The sequence below is a fragment of the Mizuhopecten yessoensis genome, unplaced genomic scaffold, assembly GCF_002113885.1.
Source record: "Mizuhopecten yessoensis strain PY_sf001 unplaced genomic scaffold, ASM211388v2 scaffold1673, whole genome shotgun sequence".
Taxonomy (NCBI): Eukaryota; Metazoa; Mollusca; class Bivalvia; order Pectinida; family Pectinidae; genus Mizuhopecten; species Mizuhopecten yessoensis.
Genome location: NW_018404164.1, coordinates 17,317 through 35,699, shown reverse-complemented (window position 1 = coordinate 35,699; position 18,383 = coordinate 17,317). Strand labels below are relative to the sequence as shown.

Below are 18,383 nucleotides of genomic sequence, written 5' to 3'. Positions count from 1 at the left end.
TGTCTCAGACGCCATGAGTTGATAAGTCTTGTTTAGGCACAACTGTCAAAGACGATGGGTGTTGATAAGTCTTGTTAAGACACATCTGTCCCAGACGCTGGAAGTTAAAAAAATCTTGTTTAGACACAACTGCCCCGGACGCTAGGAGTTTTTTTAGTCTTGTTTAGACACAAGTGTCCCAGATGCTGGGAGTTGATACGCCTTGTTTTGAAAATAATGTTCTCAGACGCTGGAAGTTGACAAATATTATTCAGACACAGAATCCATCATAAAGAGACACGATTGTCGTGGTAAGGATGCCATTATATACACATAGTGTTAAGGATGACATTATACACACATACAATGACTGCACAACCTTTGGCTTAGTAAGGACAGTATATACACATACAGAAACTGCACATATATATTGATTGTCGTGGTAAGGTTGGCATTATATACACATTTCCATGGTAGGGATGCCGTCATACACACATACAGATACTTCGTGGACACGATCGTTGTGATAAATTTGACATTATATCTTGCATAGCAATTACATGTACACGTGTATCACTATCATGGTAAGGCTGACGTCAGACACACGTAATATATTATAGTGACGTGCACGAGGACGCAAATATAATTCATATATCACTTGAGTTTTACCTACCTACAAACCTCATTCTATATTTACACGCCTACGAAAATATGATGCTGTGTTGATTCATCCCTGCTACGTATTATAGATAAAAGGTTATTTACATCCGATTGGAATGCCTACTTCTAGAATTCTTTTAGAACGAACGTAAACACTCGAAACAGCTTGGCTGTCTAAGTCTACTGAATTAATTATGAGTGTGTGGGCTTTTATTGTCAATCTGCAGAGAAATTGGATATTGCGTTCCTAAACAACACTTCCAAGGACATGTGTTAGCAGAGTTACCAACAGACGTACTACACAATCCAGGATCCTGTGCGTCAACACAAGGTCTACTGAACTTTAAACTAATTTAATCGATTTTTCTTTTACTGTGTGAAAATCAGCACTCTCGTTTAAAAAGAGAGTGTTCCAAGGACGATTGTAGAACAACAACGTTATAAAATGACAGTGTTTGTCTGGAGTGAGGTGGTGAAAGTGACGTGGTACGAGTACTGCAGCACCACTATAGGCAGGTGCGCGTCGTCGAGATGTCACGTGACACATTACGCTAACGTCTGGCACTATACCGTTATTATTTTACGTGGCCTGATGTGTCACGTTAAATAATGCTTATTTATCTTTCCTGTCAAACATGCTCAGCTCTAACTTGTTTGTTGGTACGTAAGATTTTTGATTCTAGGAACAGAAACTACCGGAAATCAAGACGTTTTTTCACACTTGCGCAGACGTGTTATGTCTAATCCAATCTGCGTAACTCATTTCATCACATCAGGAGAGGTAATTAAATCTAACGAATTCACACCATGAGACAAAATGAAATATGGACGGAAGGAAAGTTTTTCTCATACATGTACCTCAACATAACATCAAATGCTACAGACACCTCATATATCAGTAAATGTCCGTCTACACACCAAACAATATAGTGAATTTACTCATTTTACCAGTACGTATATGTATCTTTATCATACAATTTGATTACCCGTTACACTAGTCTTAACATTCATAACATGTACGTTAAATCTAGATCCTCCTGCTTCCACTTGAACTTCTCTTTCTTCACTGTTTATTTTTTTTTAAATGGAGATTAAAACGCTTGCTTGTAAATATATATTACCACGTGACAATAAAGGACTAAATAAGGCGGTATAATTTTTTTGAAAATGTTTATGCAATAAAATTTGTTAAAACAAACATCTAAACATTATGCAATGCATTTCCTTTTTATACAAGTATAGTCTCTTACATCAGTTTCCATCGCTAAGAGATTTATGAACTTCGTGACGAGTTTCATAAATCTCATATGACATGGAAACGAATGCAATACCATTTTTATCATATAACTGTTATACTGACAAACTTTTGATGACATGACCAAATCACTACTATCAAAATGTAGGTCAGATCTATCTGCGCTCTAACAAATAGTCACAAATATTTGTTTTTTTAAATCACTCAAACAACATGGATAAATATCAATATTAAATCCATTTGTTCAATGCGCTTTGTACAAATATAGAGCTTTAGCTGAAATTTGGAGAATTCATTTAACAAAAACAGAGCAACAAGTTCACACGGTTCACGCTACGTCACTGCGCGCGACATTCCAAGTGTCACTTTACGCGGATTTCTGAGGTGTCACTGTTCTATTCGATGATCCTACATCGTTTCACTATTTTGGGAAGGGATGTTGATAAATGCTAATGCTGAAATGTCTACCGTAAATGTTTCCTACAAACACAGAATGCACATTTCCATGGAAATTGGATGTAAGCTTGCTTAGTCTCCGACCTACTCTCGGAACTCCACGTAACTCGACGCACATTGGCATTGTTGTTTTGTAAGTTTTTTGCCATCTGTGTACCGTTTTTCAGAACGTTTTGTAAACTCTCCGAGTTGGATGGATTAGATTATAGGTCCGACTAGATAATAGTCAGGATTTTTTTAGAATCAGAAAATTTACGAGACGTAGTGCGGAGTTATTTACTATCGTGTGAAAGTGTGATGCGGTCAACCAATAAAAATCGCTCCAGGTCATATAAGTTGAGTTAATATTCACTGCATAACAGGGGAATTATATGATAAAATGCTTTTTTGATTTTTTTGACACCGTAAGATTTATCATTTCTTTTAAAATAAAGTTTTAAATGGTGGTTTTGATTTGGAGAATTCTATAACAAAACAGAGCAACAAGTTCACACGGTTCACGCTACGTCACAGCGCGCGACATTCCAACGCGTCACACTACACGGAAATATGAGGTGTCAACAGCTTAAACTTCCCGAGTTGGATGGATTAGATAATAGTTTGTTTCTGAGTGCTGTCATCCGTCATTTAGAACCAACTGGAGATTTCGCTCCCGCCATGTTTACTACGAGACGTAGTGTGGAGTTATATACTACATGTATTGTGAAAAGTGTGATGCGGTCAACCAATCGAAATCGCTTCAGGTCATACCAGATGAGTTAATATGCAGAAATATGATATGGGTGTATTCAATGCATAACAGGGGAGTTATATGATAAATATAAATATGAAACTTTTAACCTATATACCAGACCATGTCTATGTAGACATAAGAAAATACCAGACCATGTCTATGTAGACATAATAAAATATCTAACATTAACTTTTATACCAGACCACGCCTATGTAAAAATCGTAACATATATAACATTTAAGCTTTATACCAAACCACGTCTATATAAACATTATAAACTGTATGTACCATTCGACTGATATACCGGACCATAACTTAACACAAGTGCATATTTAAACATTAGATTGTTTATACATTATAACATATATATTTTATACCTATATCGCCCAAATAATACCTATACTACCTCCGTTACATTGTATACCTATATCGCCCGGATAATACCTATAATACCTCCGTTACATTGTATACCTATATCGCCCGGATAATACCTATAATACCTCCGTTACATTGTATACCTATATCGCCCGGATAATACCTATAATACCTCCGTTACATTGTATACCTATATCGCCCGGATAATACCTATAATACCTCCGTTACATTGTATACCTATATCGCCCGGATAATACCTATAATACCTCCGTTACATTGTATACCTATATCGCCCGGATAATACCTATAATACCTCCGTTACATTGTATACCTATATCGCCCGGATAATACCTATAATACCTCCGTTACATTGTATACCTATATCGCCCGGATAATACCTATAATACCTCCGTTACATTGTATACCTATATCGCCCGGATAATACCTATAATACCTCCGTTACATTGTATACCTATATCGCCCGGATAATACCTATAATACCTCCGTTACATTGTATACCTATATCGCCCGGATAATACCTATAATACCTCCGTTACATTGTATACCTATATCGCCCGGATAATACCTATAATACCTCCGTTACATTGTATACCTATATCGCCCGGATAATACCTATAATACCTCCGTTACATTGTATACCTATATCGCCCGGATAATACCTATAATACCTCCGTTACATTGTATACCTATATCGCCCGGATAATACCTATAATACCTCCGTTACATTGTATACCTATATCGCCCGGATAATACCTATAATACCTCCGTTACATTGTATACCTATATCGCCCGGATAATACCTATAATACCTCCGTTACATTGTATACCTATATCGCCCGGATAATACCTATAATACCTCCGTTACATTGTATACCTATATCGCCCGGATAATACCTATAATACCTCCGTTACATTGTATACCTATATCGCCCGGATAATACCTATAATACCTCCGTTACATTGTATACCTATATCGCCCGGATAATACCTATAATACCTCCGTTACATTGTATACCTATATCGCCCGGATAATACCTATAATGCCTCCGTTACATTTCATACGATCACCATTGAACCACTACATATTTATGTATGTTAGATTTTATTTGTTTCTGAAAGTGAAAACCTGAATAATATTAAGATACATATAAATATTACATATGGTAAGCTTCAACGAACTTTACGTGCTGAATTTTTCAAAAGGTCTGTTTAAATAAATGTTTGATGGAGATCTTAAGAAAGTCGCTTACCTTGGTCAAATATACAGCCACAACAGAGAACGGTCAAATTCAAAATAGAGCTGATTATCCAGCTGGCCGTCATTGGATAAAATACCCGTCCAATCACAGGTCGGTGTAACCATGCCGGTATTCGAATATAATTTTTATCGATAAGTACCACTATCGTAATGGTTAGAGAAATAGAATAGTTATTAGATGTTGATAAGTAATTAGTAAGTATAGATAAAGTTTGGATACGTTTCTATTAGCTTATCTTTATAGCCCAAGGCAAACAAACCGCATATCACTACCTTGTAAAATGTGTAACCCAGGGCAGATAACCAACATATTATATCAGAACTCGGTCTCAGATTGTCAAAAGGTATGTCAAATACACTGACAAAATGATTAAGTCCTTTTCAAATTTAATATTATTAAGGAAATTGGTCAAAAATCTTAATTTTCTCTCTTGACATGTAACCTTTCTATGAATATCATTTTGGCTGTCAATTGTTAGTTGCTATGAGTGTGGGAGTTGTGTGTCAGTGAGTTACAGTTTTCTTGTGTCTCAAGAACTGCTATGGAGACTGATGTGTTATGCTGTCCCTATCAGCTCCCATTTAGATTGATGTTTTGAGCTGTCCCTATCAGCTCCTATTTAGATTGATGTTTTGAGCTGTCCCTATCAGCTCCTATTAAGATTGATGTTTTGAGCTGTCCCTATCAGTAACTCTAGAGACTTAATGTTTTGAGCTGTCCTTATCAGTTGCTATAGAGACTTTTTTTTTTATGCTGTCCCTATCAGTTGCTCAAGAGACTAATGTTTTATGCTGTCCCTATCAGTTGCTATAGAGACTTTTGTTTTATGCTGTCCCTATCAGCTGCTCTAGAGACTAATGTTTTATGCTGTCCCTATCAGCTGCTATAGAGACTGATGTGTTATGCATTCCCTGTCAACTGCTATAGCGATTGATGTTTTATGCTGTCCCTATCAGCTGCTATATATATATAGAGACTACTGTTTTATGCTGTCCCTATCAGCTGCTATAGAAATTGATATTTTATGCTGTCCCTATCAGCTGCTGTAGAGACTGATGTGTTATGCTGTCCCTATCAGCTGCTATAGAGACTGATGTTTTATGCTGTCCCTATCAGCCGCTATAGATACTGATGTTTTATACTGTCCCTATCAACTGGCATAGAGAATGATATTTATGCTGTCCCTATCAGCTGCTATATATACTGATGTTTTATGCTGTTCCTATTAGCTGTTATTGCTATTGATGTTTTGTGCTGTCCCCATCAACTGCTATAGAGACTAATGTTGTATACTGTCCCCAGCAACTGCTATAGAGACTAATGTTTTATGCTGTCTCCAGCAACTGTTTTAGAGACTAATGTTTTATGCTGTTCCTATCAACTGCTATAGAGACTAATGTTGTATGCTGTCCCCAGCAACTGCTATAGAGACTAATGTTTAATGCTGTTCTTATAAACTGCTATTGAGATTGATGTTTTATGCTGTCCCTATCAGCTGCTATTGATATTGATGATTTATGCTGTCCCTATCAGTTTCTTTTGAGATTGAGATTTTGTTCTTCCTCTATCAGCTGGCTCTGGTGATCTATAAGCTGAAATAAGGCATTTTCCTGAAATAAATAAACAGCGCGATTTATGTCCGGTGTTATAATACGTAGAGATATTGTATCGGCTGGGGTGAAATACTAACAGACATTGGATGATGTATCATATAACACCCTTGGACTTGGTCGTGAAGTAGGAGCTATATTGATATCTTTTGTCTAGTGACGTATCATCAGGTTCTTCCACCGTAGCTGCTTACATTTCCCAAGTTATTTTCTCCTTAATTTGCATACACCAGTTCACTACAGTCTCGTGGCTCGTGTTAATTCTGAGATCATTCCGAGCGAAACGTGACGTAGTTGATATAACCACACAATTATCAGTCTCCATGTTTAATTTTAACAGAAAATAGTTTTAGCAGTCAAAATTATCTATCTGCCAAGATTCGTTGAAAATTTCCCGTTTTTCCTGGCATTCTATATGTATTTCGGAACACTTTTTACGTGGGTTTTACCGTTGACCATAGTTACCGGCGATGTGTCATAACTGGACAGAAGTGACATACTGTACAGTAAACTGGCTATCTGCGTTTACGTGCACAAACAATAGTCAAATAATTGCTTCATTTCTTCGTATTTCAAGTCAGAATATTCTACGTGTGATGGGGTCAAACTTAATATGGTAAAGTCCCTTCACAATGAACTCGATGGTTTATAGCGATCTCATTCATAATCTAATTTTCAGACAAAAACAACACATGCTCGGATAAAGTGCCAACGTAATACAAGGAAAGTTTAGCTTCCTAACATTTTTCTTGTAAAAATAAAAAAAGAAAAGACCCGAAAAAGAAAATATTTAAAATTGGTTATCGGGGTAATTAGTAAGGCTTTGAAGCCTCGGGAATGCACACTCCCCGACACCCACCATTATGCTCACGATAACCTTCCGTAGTACGCTTGTGCAGCAACTGTTACAATCCCAACGCTCCGACAGTTTCTTGTAAGGTCATTGAATCACTTTATCAGCGAATTGTTTTAGAAAAAGAAGATAGAAAAAAGCTCAGAATGTTCGATAGCATTAACTTGGGTATGTTGTAACAGATGATACTTGATAAACGACGAAGAAAGCAACATTGCCACTGAGTTAAAAGGCTGGTGTTTATGAATGAAAGGAAGCACCAGAGCATCTACTACACACGCAGTATTACGTTCAAGTCCTATGTTGTTGACAAAAATAAAAGCAGAATGTCCTAACAGTAAAAGGATGAACACGAAGATATCGTTTTGAATTTATAAGAAATGTTATCTGGAAATTTTATCCATGTAGCTTCTGATTAAAAATGGCGTGCCTGTCGTCTGCCATTATATTGGTACAAGCAAACAGGAAATTGTGTCTATTTCTGTACAAGTACGTAACAACACTGTTCGGAGAGTGTTGGTGGGAGTGTGTCCGAAAGTTCGGCAGGTGTAATATTCACGAAATTCTAAACCAAGGAAACAAAATCTGCCACGTTCATTTGTTAATTAAACATCAGTGAAATAAGATGACATTTACTCAATGTGATTATTGGGGATAATTTGATACACGAGTCGTGTGTTCACACTCAATACTTATATTAATTTCATATAGAATAAAGATAAATGAATAAAAAAAATATTCGAAAAGTAACGAAGATAAAGCGAAGTTCTGAGCAGCCATGTTTGTGGGTATGATGGACAAGTGTGTCGGTAAGATGGACTACTTTGTGGGTATGATGGTCAAGTGTGTTGGTAAGATGAACTTCTTTGTGGGTATGATGAACTAGTGTGTCGGTAAGATAGACTACTTTGTGGGTATGATGGACTAGTGTGTTGGTAAGATGAACTTCTTTCTGGGTATGATGAACTAGTGTGTCGGTAAGATGGACTACTTTGTGGGTATGATGGACTATTGTGTTGGTAAGACGGACTACTTTGTGGGTATGATGGACTAGTTTTGCGGTAAGATGGACTACTTTGTGGGTATGATGGACAAGTGTGTTGGTAAGATGGACTACTTTGTGGGTATGATGGACTAGTGTGTTGGTAAGATAGACTACTTTGTGGATATGATGTAGTACTTTGTGGGTATGATGAACCAGTGTGTCGGTAAGATGGACTACTTTGTGGGTATGATGGACTAGTGTGTTGGTGAGATAGACTACTTTGTGGATATGATGGACAAGGTGTTGGTAAGATGAACTTCTTTGTGGGTATGATGAACTAGTGTGTCGGTAAGATGGACTACTTTGTGGGTATGATGGACTATTGTGTTGGTAAGACGGACTACTTTGTGGGTATGATGGACTAGTTTTGCGGTAAGATGGACTACTTTGTGGGTATGATGGACTAGTGTGTTGGTAAGATGGACTACTTTGTGGGTATGATGGACTATTGTGTTGGTAAGATGGACTACTTTGTGGGTATGATGGACTAGTTTTGCGGTAAGATGGACTACTTTGTGGGTATGATGGACTAGTGAGTTGGTAAGATAGACTACTTTGTGGGTATGATGGACAAGGTGTTGGTAAGATGAACTTCTTTGAGGGTATGATGAACTAGTGTGTCGGTCAGATGGACTACTTTGTGGGTTTGATGGACTATTGTGTTGGTAAGACGGACTACTTTGTGGGTATGATGGACAAGGTGTTGGTAAGATGAACTTCTTTGAGGGTATGATTAACTAGTGTGTCGGTCAGATGGACTACTTTGTGGGTATGATGGACTAGTGTGTTGGTAAGATAAACTACTTTGTAGGTATGATGGACTACCTTGTGGGTATGATGGAGTACTTTGTGGGTATGACCCTCTATTTTGTTGGTATGATGTACTACTTTGTGGGTATGATGGGCTACTTTGTGGGTATGATTGACTACCTTGTGGGTATGATGGAGAACTTTGTGTGTATGACCCTCTACTTTGTTGGTATGATGGACCACTTTGTTGGTATGATGGACTACTTTGTGGGTATGATTGAGTTCTTTGTTGGTCTGATTGACTACTTTGTGGGTATGATGAACTACTTTGTGGGTATGATGGAGTACTTTGTGGGTATGATGGAGTACTTTGTGGGTATGATGGACTACTTTGTGGGTATGACGGTCTACTTTGAGGGTATGATGGACTAGTTTGTGGGTATGGTGGACTACTCTGTGGGTATGGTGGACTACCTTGTCGGTATGATTGACTACTCTGTGGGTATGGTGGACTTCTCTGTGGGTATGGTGGACTACTTTGTGGGTATGGTGGACTACTTTGTGGGTATGGTGGACTACTTTGTGGGTATGGTGGACTACTTTGTTGGGATGATGGACTACTCTGTGGGTATGGTGGACTACTTTGTGGGTATGGTGGACTACTTTGTGGGTATGGTGGACTACTCTGTGGGTATGATAGAGTACTTTGTTGGTATGATGGAGTTCTTTGTTGGTCTGATGGACTACTTTGTGGGTATGATGAAGTACTTTGTGGGTATGATGGACTACTTTGTGGGTATGACGGTCTACTTTGTGGGTATGATGAAGTATTTTGTGGATATGATGAAGTACTTTGTGGGTATGATGGACTACTTTGTGGGTATGATGAAGTACTTTGTGGGTATGATGGACTACTTTGTGGGTATGATGGTCTTCTACTTTGTGGCTATGATTGAGTTCTTTGTTGGTCTGATGGACTACTTTGTGGGTATGATGAACTACTTTGTGGGTATGGTGGACTACTTTGTGGGTATGGTTGACTACCTTGTTGGAATGGTGGACTACCTTGTGGGTGTTGGTCTGATGGAGTACTTTGTGGGTATGATGAAGTCCTTTCTGGGTATGGTGGACTACTTTGTGGGGATGGTTTACTACCTTGTTGGGATGGTGGACTACTTTGTGGGTATGGTGGACAACTTTGTGGGTATGGTGGACTACTTTGGGGGTATGGTGGACTACTTTGTGGGGATGGTTTACTACCTTGTTGGGATGGTGGACTACTTTGTGGGTATGATGGACTACTTTGTGGGTATGATGGTCTTCTACTTTGTGGCTATGATTGAGTTCTCTGTTGGTCTGATGGAGTACTTTGTGGGTATGATGAACTACTTTGTGGGTATGATGGACTACTTTGTGGGTATGATGTAGTACTTTGTGGGTATGACGGTGTACTTTGTGGGTATGGTGGAGCCCTTTGTGGGTATGGTGGACTACCGGTATGGTGGACTACTTTGCGGGTATGGTGGACTTCCTTGTTGGTATGGTGGACTACCTTGTGGGTGTTGGTCTGATGGAGTACTTTGTGGGTATGATGGACTACTTTGTGGATATGATGTAGTACTTTGGGGGTATGAAGGAGTACTTTGTTGGGATGGGGGAACACTTTGTGGGTATGGTGGACTCCTCTGTGGGTATGGTGGACTACTTTGGGGATATGATGTAGTACTTTGTGGGTATGAAGGAGTACTTTGTGGGTATGGTGGAACACTTTGTGGGTATGGTGGACTACTTTGCGGGTATGGTGGACCACCTTGTTGGTATGGTGGACTACTTTGTGGGTATGGTGGACTACTTTGTGGATATGATGTAGTACTTTGTGGGTATGAAGGAGTACTTTGTGGGTATGGTGGACTACTTTGTGGGTATGGTGGACTACTTTGTGGGTATGGTGGACTACTTTGTGGGTATGGTGGACTACTTTGTGGGTATGGTGGACTACTTTGTGGGTATGGTGGACTACTTTGTGGGTATGGTGGACTACTTTGTGGGTATGGTGGACTACTTTGTGGGTATGGTGGACTACTTTGTGGGTATGGTGGACTACTTTGTGGGTATGGTGGACTACTTTGTGGGTATGGTGGACTACTTTGTGGGTATGGTGGACTACTTTGTGGGTATGGTGGACTACTTTGTGGGTATGGTGGACTACTTTGTGGGTATGGTGGACTACTTTGTGGGTATGGTGGACTACTTTGTGGGTATGGTGGACTACTTTGTGGGTATGGTGGACTACTTTGTGGGTATGGTGGACTACTTTGTGGGTATGGTGGACTACTTTGTGGGTATGGTGGACTACTTTGTGGGTATGGTGGACTACTTTGTGGGTATGGTGGACTACTTTGTGGGTATGGTGGACTACTTTGTGGGTATGGTGGACTACTTTGTGGGTATGGTGGACTACTTTGTGGGTATGGTGGACTACTTTGTGGGTATGGTGGACTACTTTGTGGGTATGGTGGACTACTTTGTGGGTATGGTGGACTACTTTGTGGGTATGGTGGACTACTTTGTGGGTATGGTGGACTACTTTGTGGGTATGGTGGACTACTTTGTGGGTATGGTGGACTACTTTGTGGGTATGGTGGACTACTTTGTGGGTATGGTGGACTACTTTGTGGGTATGGTGGACTACTTTGTGGGTATGGTGGACTACTTTGTGGGTATGGTGGACTACTTTGTGGGTATGGTGGACTACTTTGTGGGTATGGTGGACTACTTTGTGGGTATGGTGGACTACTTTGTGGGTATGGTGGACTACTTTGTGGGTATGGTGGACTACTTTGTGGGTATGGTGGACTACTTTGTGGGTATGGTGGACTACTTTGTGGGTATGGTGGACTACTTTGTGGGTATGGTGGACTACTTTGTGGGTATGGTGGACTACTTTGTGGGTATGGTGGACTACTTTGTGGGTATGGTGGACTACTTTGTGGGTATGGTGGACTACTTTGTGGGTATGGTGGACTACTTTGTGGGTATGGTGGACTACTTTGTGGGTATGGTGGACTACTTTGTGGGTATGGTGGACTACTTTGTGGGTATGGTGGACTACTTTGTGGGTATGGTGGACTACTTTGTGGGTATGGTGGACTACTTTGTGGGTATGGTGGACTACTTTGTGGGTATGGTGGACTACTTTGTGGGTATGGTGGACTACTTTGTGGGTATGGTGGACTACTTTGTGGGTATGGTGGACTACTTTGTGGGTATGGTGGACTACTTTGTGGGTATGGTGGACTACTTTGTGGGTATGGTGGACTACTTTGTGGGTATGGTGGACTACTTTGTGGGTATGGTGGACTACTTTGTGGGTATGGTGGACTACTTTGTGGGTATGGTGGACTACTTTGTGGGTATGGTGGACTACTTTGTGGGTATGGTGGACTACTTTGTGGGTATGGTGGACTACTTTGTGGGTATGGTGGACTACTTTGTGGGTATGGTGGACTACTTTGTGGGTATGGTGGACTACTTTGTGGGTATGGTGGACTACTTTGTGGGTATGGTGGACTACTTTGTGGGTATGGTGGACTACTTTGTGGGTATGGTGGACTACTTTGTGGGTATGGTGGACTACTTTGTGGGTATGGTGGACTACTTTGTGGGTATGGTGGACTACTTTGTGGGTATGGTGGACTACTTTGTGGGTATGGTGGACTACTTTGTGGGTATGGTGGACTACTTTGTGGGTATGGTGGACTACTTTGTGGGTATGGTGGACTACTTTGTGGGTATGGTGGACTACTTTGTGGGTATGGTGGACTACTTTGTGGGTATGGTGGACTACTTTGTGGGTATGGTGGACTACTTTGTGGGTATGGTGGACTACTTTGTGGGTATGGTGGACTACTTTGTGGGTATGGTGGACTACTTTGTGGGTATGGTGGACTACTTTGTGGGTATGGTGGACTACTTTGTGGGTATGGTGGACTACTTTGTGGGTATGGTGGACTACTTTGTGGGTATGGTGGACTACTTTGTGGGTATGGTGGACTACTTTGTGGGTATGGTGGACTACTTTGTGGGTATGGTGGACTACTTTGTGGGTATGGTGGACTACTTTGTGGGTATGGTGGACTACTTTGTGGGTATGGTGGACTACTTTGTGGGTATGGTGGACTACTTTGTGGGTATGGTGGACTACTTTGTGGGTATGGTGGACTACTTTGTGGGTATGGTGGACTACTTTGTGGGTATGGTGGACTACTTTGTGGGTATGGTGGACTACTTTGTGGGTATGGTGGACTACTTTGTGGGTATGGTGGACTACTTTGTGGGTATGGTGGACTACTTTGTGGGTATGGTGGACTACTTTGTGGGTATGGTGGACTACTTTGTGGGTATGGTGGACTACTTTGTGGGTATGGTGGACTACTTTGTGGGTATGGTGGACTACTTTGTGGGTATGGTGGACTACTTTGTGGGTATGGTGGACTACTTTGTGGGTATGGTGGACTACTTTGTGGGTATGGTGGACTACTTTGTGGGTATGGTGGACTACTTTGTGGGTATGGTGGACTACTTTGTGGGTATGGTGGACTACTTTGTGGGTATGGTGGACTACTTTGTGGGTATGGTGGACTACTTTGTGGGTATGGTGGACTACTTTGTGGGTATGGTGGACTACTTTGTGGGTATGGTGGACTACTTTGTGGGTATGGTGGACTACTTTGTGGGTATGGTGGACTACTTTGTGGGTATGGTGGACTACTTTGTGGGTATGGTGGACTACTTTGTGGGTATGGTGGACTACTTTGTGGGTATGGTGGACTACTTTGTGGGTATGGTGGACTACTTTGTGGGTATGGTGGACTACTTTGTGGGTATGGTGGACTACTTTGTGGGTATGGTGGACTACTTTGTGGGTATGGTGGACTACTTTGTGGGTATGGTGGACTACTTTGTGGGTATGGTGGACTACTTTGTGGGTATGGTGGACTACTTTGTGGGTATGGTGGACTACTTTGTGGGTATGGTGGACTACTTTGTGGGTATGGTGGACTACTTTGTGGGTATGGTGGACTACTTTGTGGGTATGGTGGACTACTTTGTGGGTATGGTGGACTACTTTGTGGGTATGGTGGACTACTTTGTGGGTATGGTGGACTACTTTGTGGGTATGGTGGACTACTTTGTGGGTATGGTGGACTACTTTGTGGGTATGGTGGACTACTTTGTGGGTATGGTGGACTACTTTGTGGGTATGGTGGACTACTTTGTGGGTATGGTGGACTACTTTGTGGGTATGGTGGACTACTTTGTGGGTATGGTGGACTACTTTGTGGGTATGGTGGACTACTTTGTGGGTATGGTGGACTACTTTGTGGGTATGGTGGACTACTTTGTGGGTATGGTGGACTACTTTGTGGGTATGGTGGACTACTTTGTGGGTATGGTGGACTACTTTGTGGGTATGGTGGACTACTTTGTGGGTATGGTGGACTACTTTGTGGGTATGGTGGACTACTTTGTGGGTATGGTGGACTACTTTGTGGGTATGGTGGACTACTTTGTGGGTATGGTGGACTACTTTGTGGGTATGGTGGACTACTTTGTGGGTATGGTGGACTACTTTGTGGGTATGGTGGACTACTTTGTGGGTATGGTGGACTACTTTGTGGGTATGGTGGACTACTTTGTGGGTATGGTGGACTACTTTGTGGGTATGGTGGACTACTTTGTGGGTATGGTGGACTACTTTGTGGGTATGGTGGACTACTTTGTGGGTATGGTGGACTACTTTGTGGGTATGGTGGACTACTTTGTGGGTATGGTGGACTACTTTGTGGGTATGGTGGACTACTTTGTGGGTATGGTGGACTACTTTGTGGGTATGGTGGACTACTTTGTGGGTATGGTGGACTACTTTGTGGGTATGGTGGACTACTTTGTGGGTATGGTGGACTACTTTGTGGGTATGGTGGACTACTTTGTGGGTATGGTGGACTACTTTGTGGGTATGGTGGACTACTTTGTGGGTATGGTGGACTACTTTGTGGGTATGGTGGACTACTTTGTGGGTATGGTGGACTACTTTGTGGGTATGGTGGACTACTTTGTGGGTATGGTGGACTACTTTGTGGGTATGGTGGACTACTTTGTGGGTATGGTGGACTACTTTGTGGGTATGGTGGACTACTTTGTGGGTATGGTGGACTACTTTGTGGGTATGGTGGACTACTTTGTGGGTATGGTGGACTACTTTGTGGGTATGGTGGACTACTTTGTGGGTATGGTGGACTACTTTGTGGGTATGGTGGACTACTTTGTGGGTATGGTGGACTACTTTGTGGGTATGGTGGACTACTTTGTGGGTATGGTGGACTACTTTGTGGGTATGGTGGACTACTTTGTGGGTATGGTGGACTACTTTGTGGGTATGGTGGACTACTTTGTGGGTATGGTGGACTACTTTGTGGGTATGGTGGACTACTTTGTGGGTATGGTGGACTACTTTGTGGGTATGGTGGACTACTTTGTGGGTATGGTGGACTACTTTGTGGGTATGGTGGACTACTTTGTGGGTATGGTGGACTACTTTGTGGGTATGGTGGACTACTTTGTGGGTATGGTGGACTACTTTGTGGGTATGGTGGACTACTTTGTGGGTATGGTGGACTACTTTGTGGGTATGGTGGACTACTTTGTGGGTATGGTGGACTACTTTGTGGGTATGGTGGACTACTTTGTGGGTATGGTGGACTACTTTGTGGGTATGGTGGACTACTTTGTGGGTATGGTGGACTACTTTGTGGGTATGGTGGACTACTTTGTGGGTATGGTGGACTACTTTGTGGGTATGGTGGACTACTTTGTGGGTATGGTGGACTACTTTGTGGGTATGGTGGACTACTTTGTGGGTATGGTGGACTACTTTGTGGGTATGGTGGACTACTTTGTGGGTATGGTGGACTACTTTGTGGGTATGGTGGACTACTTTGTGGGTATGGTGGACTACTTTGTGGGTATGGTGGACTACTTTGTGGGTATGGTGGACTACTTTGTGGGTATGGTGGACTACTTTGTGGGTATGGTGGACTACTTTGTGGGTATGGTGGACTACTTTGTGGGTATGGTGGACTACTTTGTGGGTATGGTGGACTACTTTGTGGGTATGGTGGACTACTTTGTGGGTATGGTGGACTACTTTGTGGGTATGGTGGACTACTTTGTGGGTATGGTGGACTACTTTGTGGGTATGGTGGACTACTTTGTGGGTATGGTGGACTACTTTGTGGGTATGGTGGACTACTTTGTGGGTATGGTGGACTACTTTGTGGGTATGGTGGACTACTTTGTGGGTATGGTGGACTACTTTGTGGGTATGGTGGACTACTTTGTGGGTATGGTGGACTACTTTGTGGGTATGGTGGACTACTTTGTGGGTATGGTGGACTACTTTGTGGGTATGGTGGACTACTTTGTGGGTATGGTGGACTACTTTGTGGGTATGGTGGACTACTTTGTGGGTATGGTGGACTACTTTGTGGGTATGGTGGACTACTTTGTGGGTATGGTGGACTACTTTGTGGGTATGGTGGACTACTTTGTGGGTATGGTGGACTACTTTGTGGGTATGGTGGACTACTTTGTGGGTATGGTGGACTACTTTGTGGGTATGGTGGACTACTTTGTGGGTATGGTGGACTACTTTGTGGGTATGGTGGACTACTTTGTGGGTATGGTGGACTACTTTGTGGGTATGGTGGACTACTTTGTGGGTATGGTGGACTACTTTGTGGGTATGGTGGACTACTTTGTGGGTATGGTGGACTACTTTGTGGGTATGGTGGACTACTTTGTGGGTATGGTGGACTACTTTGTGGGTATGGTGGACTACTTTGTGGGTATGGTGGACTACTTTGTGGGTATGGTGGACTACTTTGTGGGTATGGTGGACTACTTTGTGGGTATGGTGGACTACTTTGTGGGTATGGTGGACTACTTTGTGGGTATGGTGGACTACTTTGTGGGTATGGTGGACTACTTTGTGGGTATGGTGGACTACTTTGTGGGTATGGTGGACTACTTTGTGGGTATGGTGGACTACTTTGTGGGTATGGTGGACTACTTTGTGGGTATGGTGGACTACTTTGTGGGTATGGTGGACTACTTTGTGGGTATGGTGGACTACTTTGTGGGTATGGTGGACTACTTTGTGGGTATGGTGGACTACTTTGTGGGTATGGTGGACTACTTTGTGGGTATGGTGGACTACTTTGTGGGTATGGTGGACTACTTTGTGGGTATGGTGGACTACTTTGTGGGTATGGTGGACTACTTTGTGGGTATGGTGGACTACTTTGTGGGTATGGTGGACTACTTTGTGGGTATGGTGGACTACTTTGTGGGTATGGTGGACTACTTTGTGGGTATGGTGGACTACTTTGTGGGTATGGTGGACTACTTTGTGGGTATGGTGGACTACTTTGTGGGTATGGTGGACTACTTTGTGGGTATGGTGGACTACTTTGTGGGTATGGTGGACTACTTTGTGGGTATGGTGGACTACTTTGTGGGTATGGTGGACTACTTTGTGGGTATGGTGGACTACTTTGTGGGTATGGTGGACTACTTTGTGGGTATGGTGGACTACTTTGTGGGTATGGTGGACTACTTTGTGGGTATGGTGGACTACTCTGTGGGTATGGTGGACTACTTTGTGGGTATGGTTGACTAATTTTTGGGTATGGTGGACTACTTTGTGGGTATGGTGGACTACTCTGTGAGTATGGTGGAGTACTTTGTTGGTATGGTGGATTACTCTGTGGGTATGGTGGACTAATTTGTAGGTATGGTTGACTACTTTGTGGGTATGGTGGACTATTTTGTGGGTATGGTGGACTACTTTGTGGGTATGGTGGACTACTCTGTGGGTATGGTGGACTACTTTGTGGATATGGTTGACTAATTTTTGGGTATGGTGGACTACTTTGTGGGGATGGTGGACTACTCTGTGAGTATGGTGGAGTACTTTGTTGGTATGGTGGATTACGGATATGATGTAGTACTTTGTGGGTATGAAGGAGTACTTTGTGGGTATGATTGACTACTTTGTGGATATGATGTAGTACCTTGTGGGTATGATGGACTACCTTGTGGGTATGGTGGACTACTTTGTGGGTATGGGAGACTATTTTGTGGTTATGGTGGACTACTCTGTGGGTATTTTGGACTACTTTGTGGGTATGGTGGACTACTTTGTGGGTATGGTGGACTACCTTGATGGTATGGTGGACTATCTTGTGGGTATGGTGGACTTCTTTGTGGGTATTGTGGACTACCTTGTTGGTATGGTGGACTACCTTGTGGGTATGGTGGACTACT

General features: G+C 42.1%; 1 protein-coding gene across 1 annotated transcript in view; it reads right to left on the bottom strand.

The window, feature by feature from the left end:
* Positions 1-4,756, bottom strand: part of LOC110466426 (allatostatin-A receptor-like) — a 15,955-nt gene extending 11,199 nt beyond the window's left edge. The window contains exon 1 of the mRNA XM_021522901.1: positions 4,730-4,756. The gene's annotated coding sequence lies outside the window, so the exon portion shown is untranslated. The remainder of the gene's footprint in view (positions 1-4,729) is intronic.
* Positions 4,757-18,383: the final 13,627 nt, after the last annotated feature.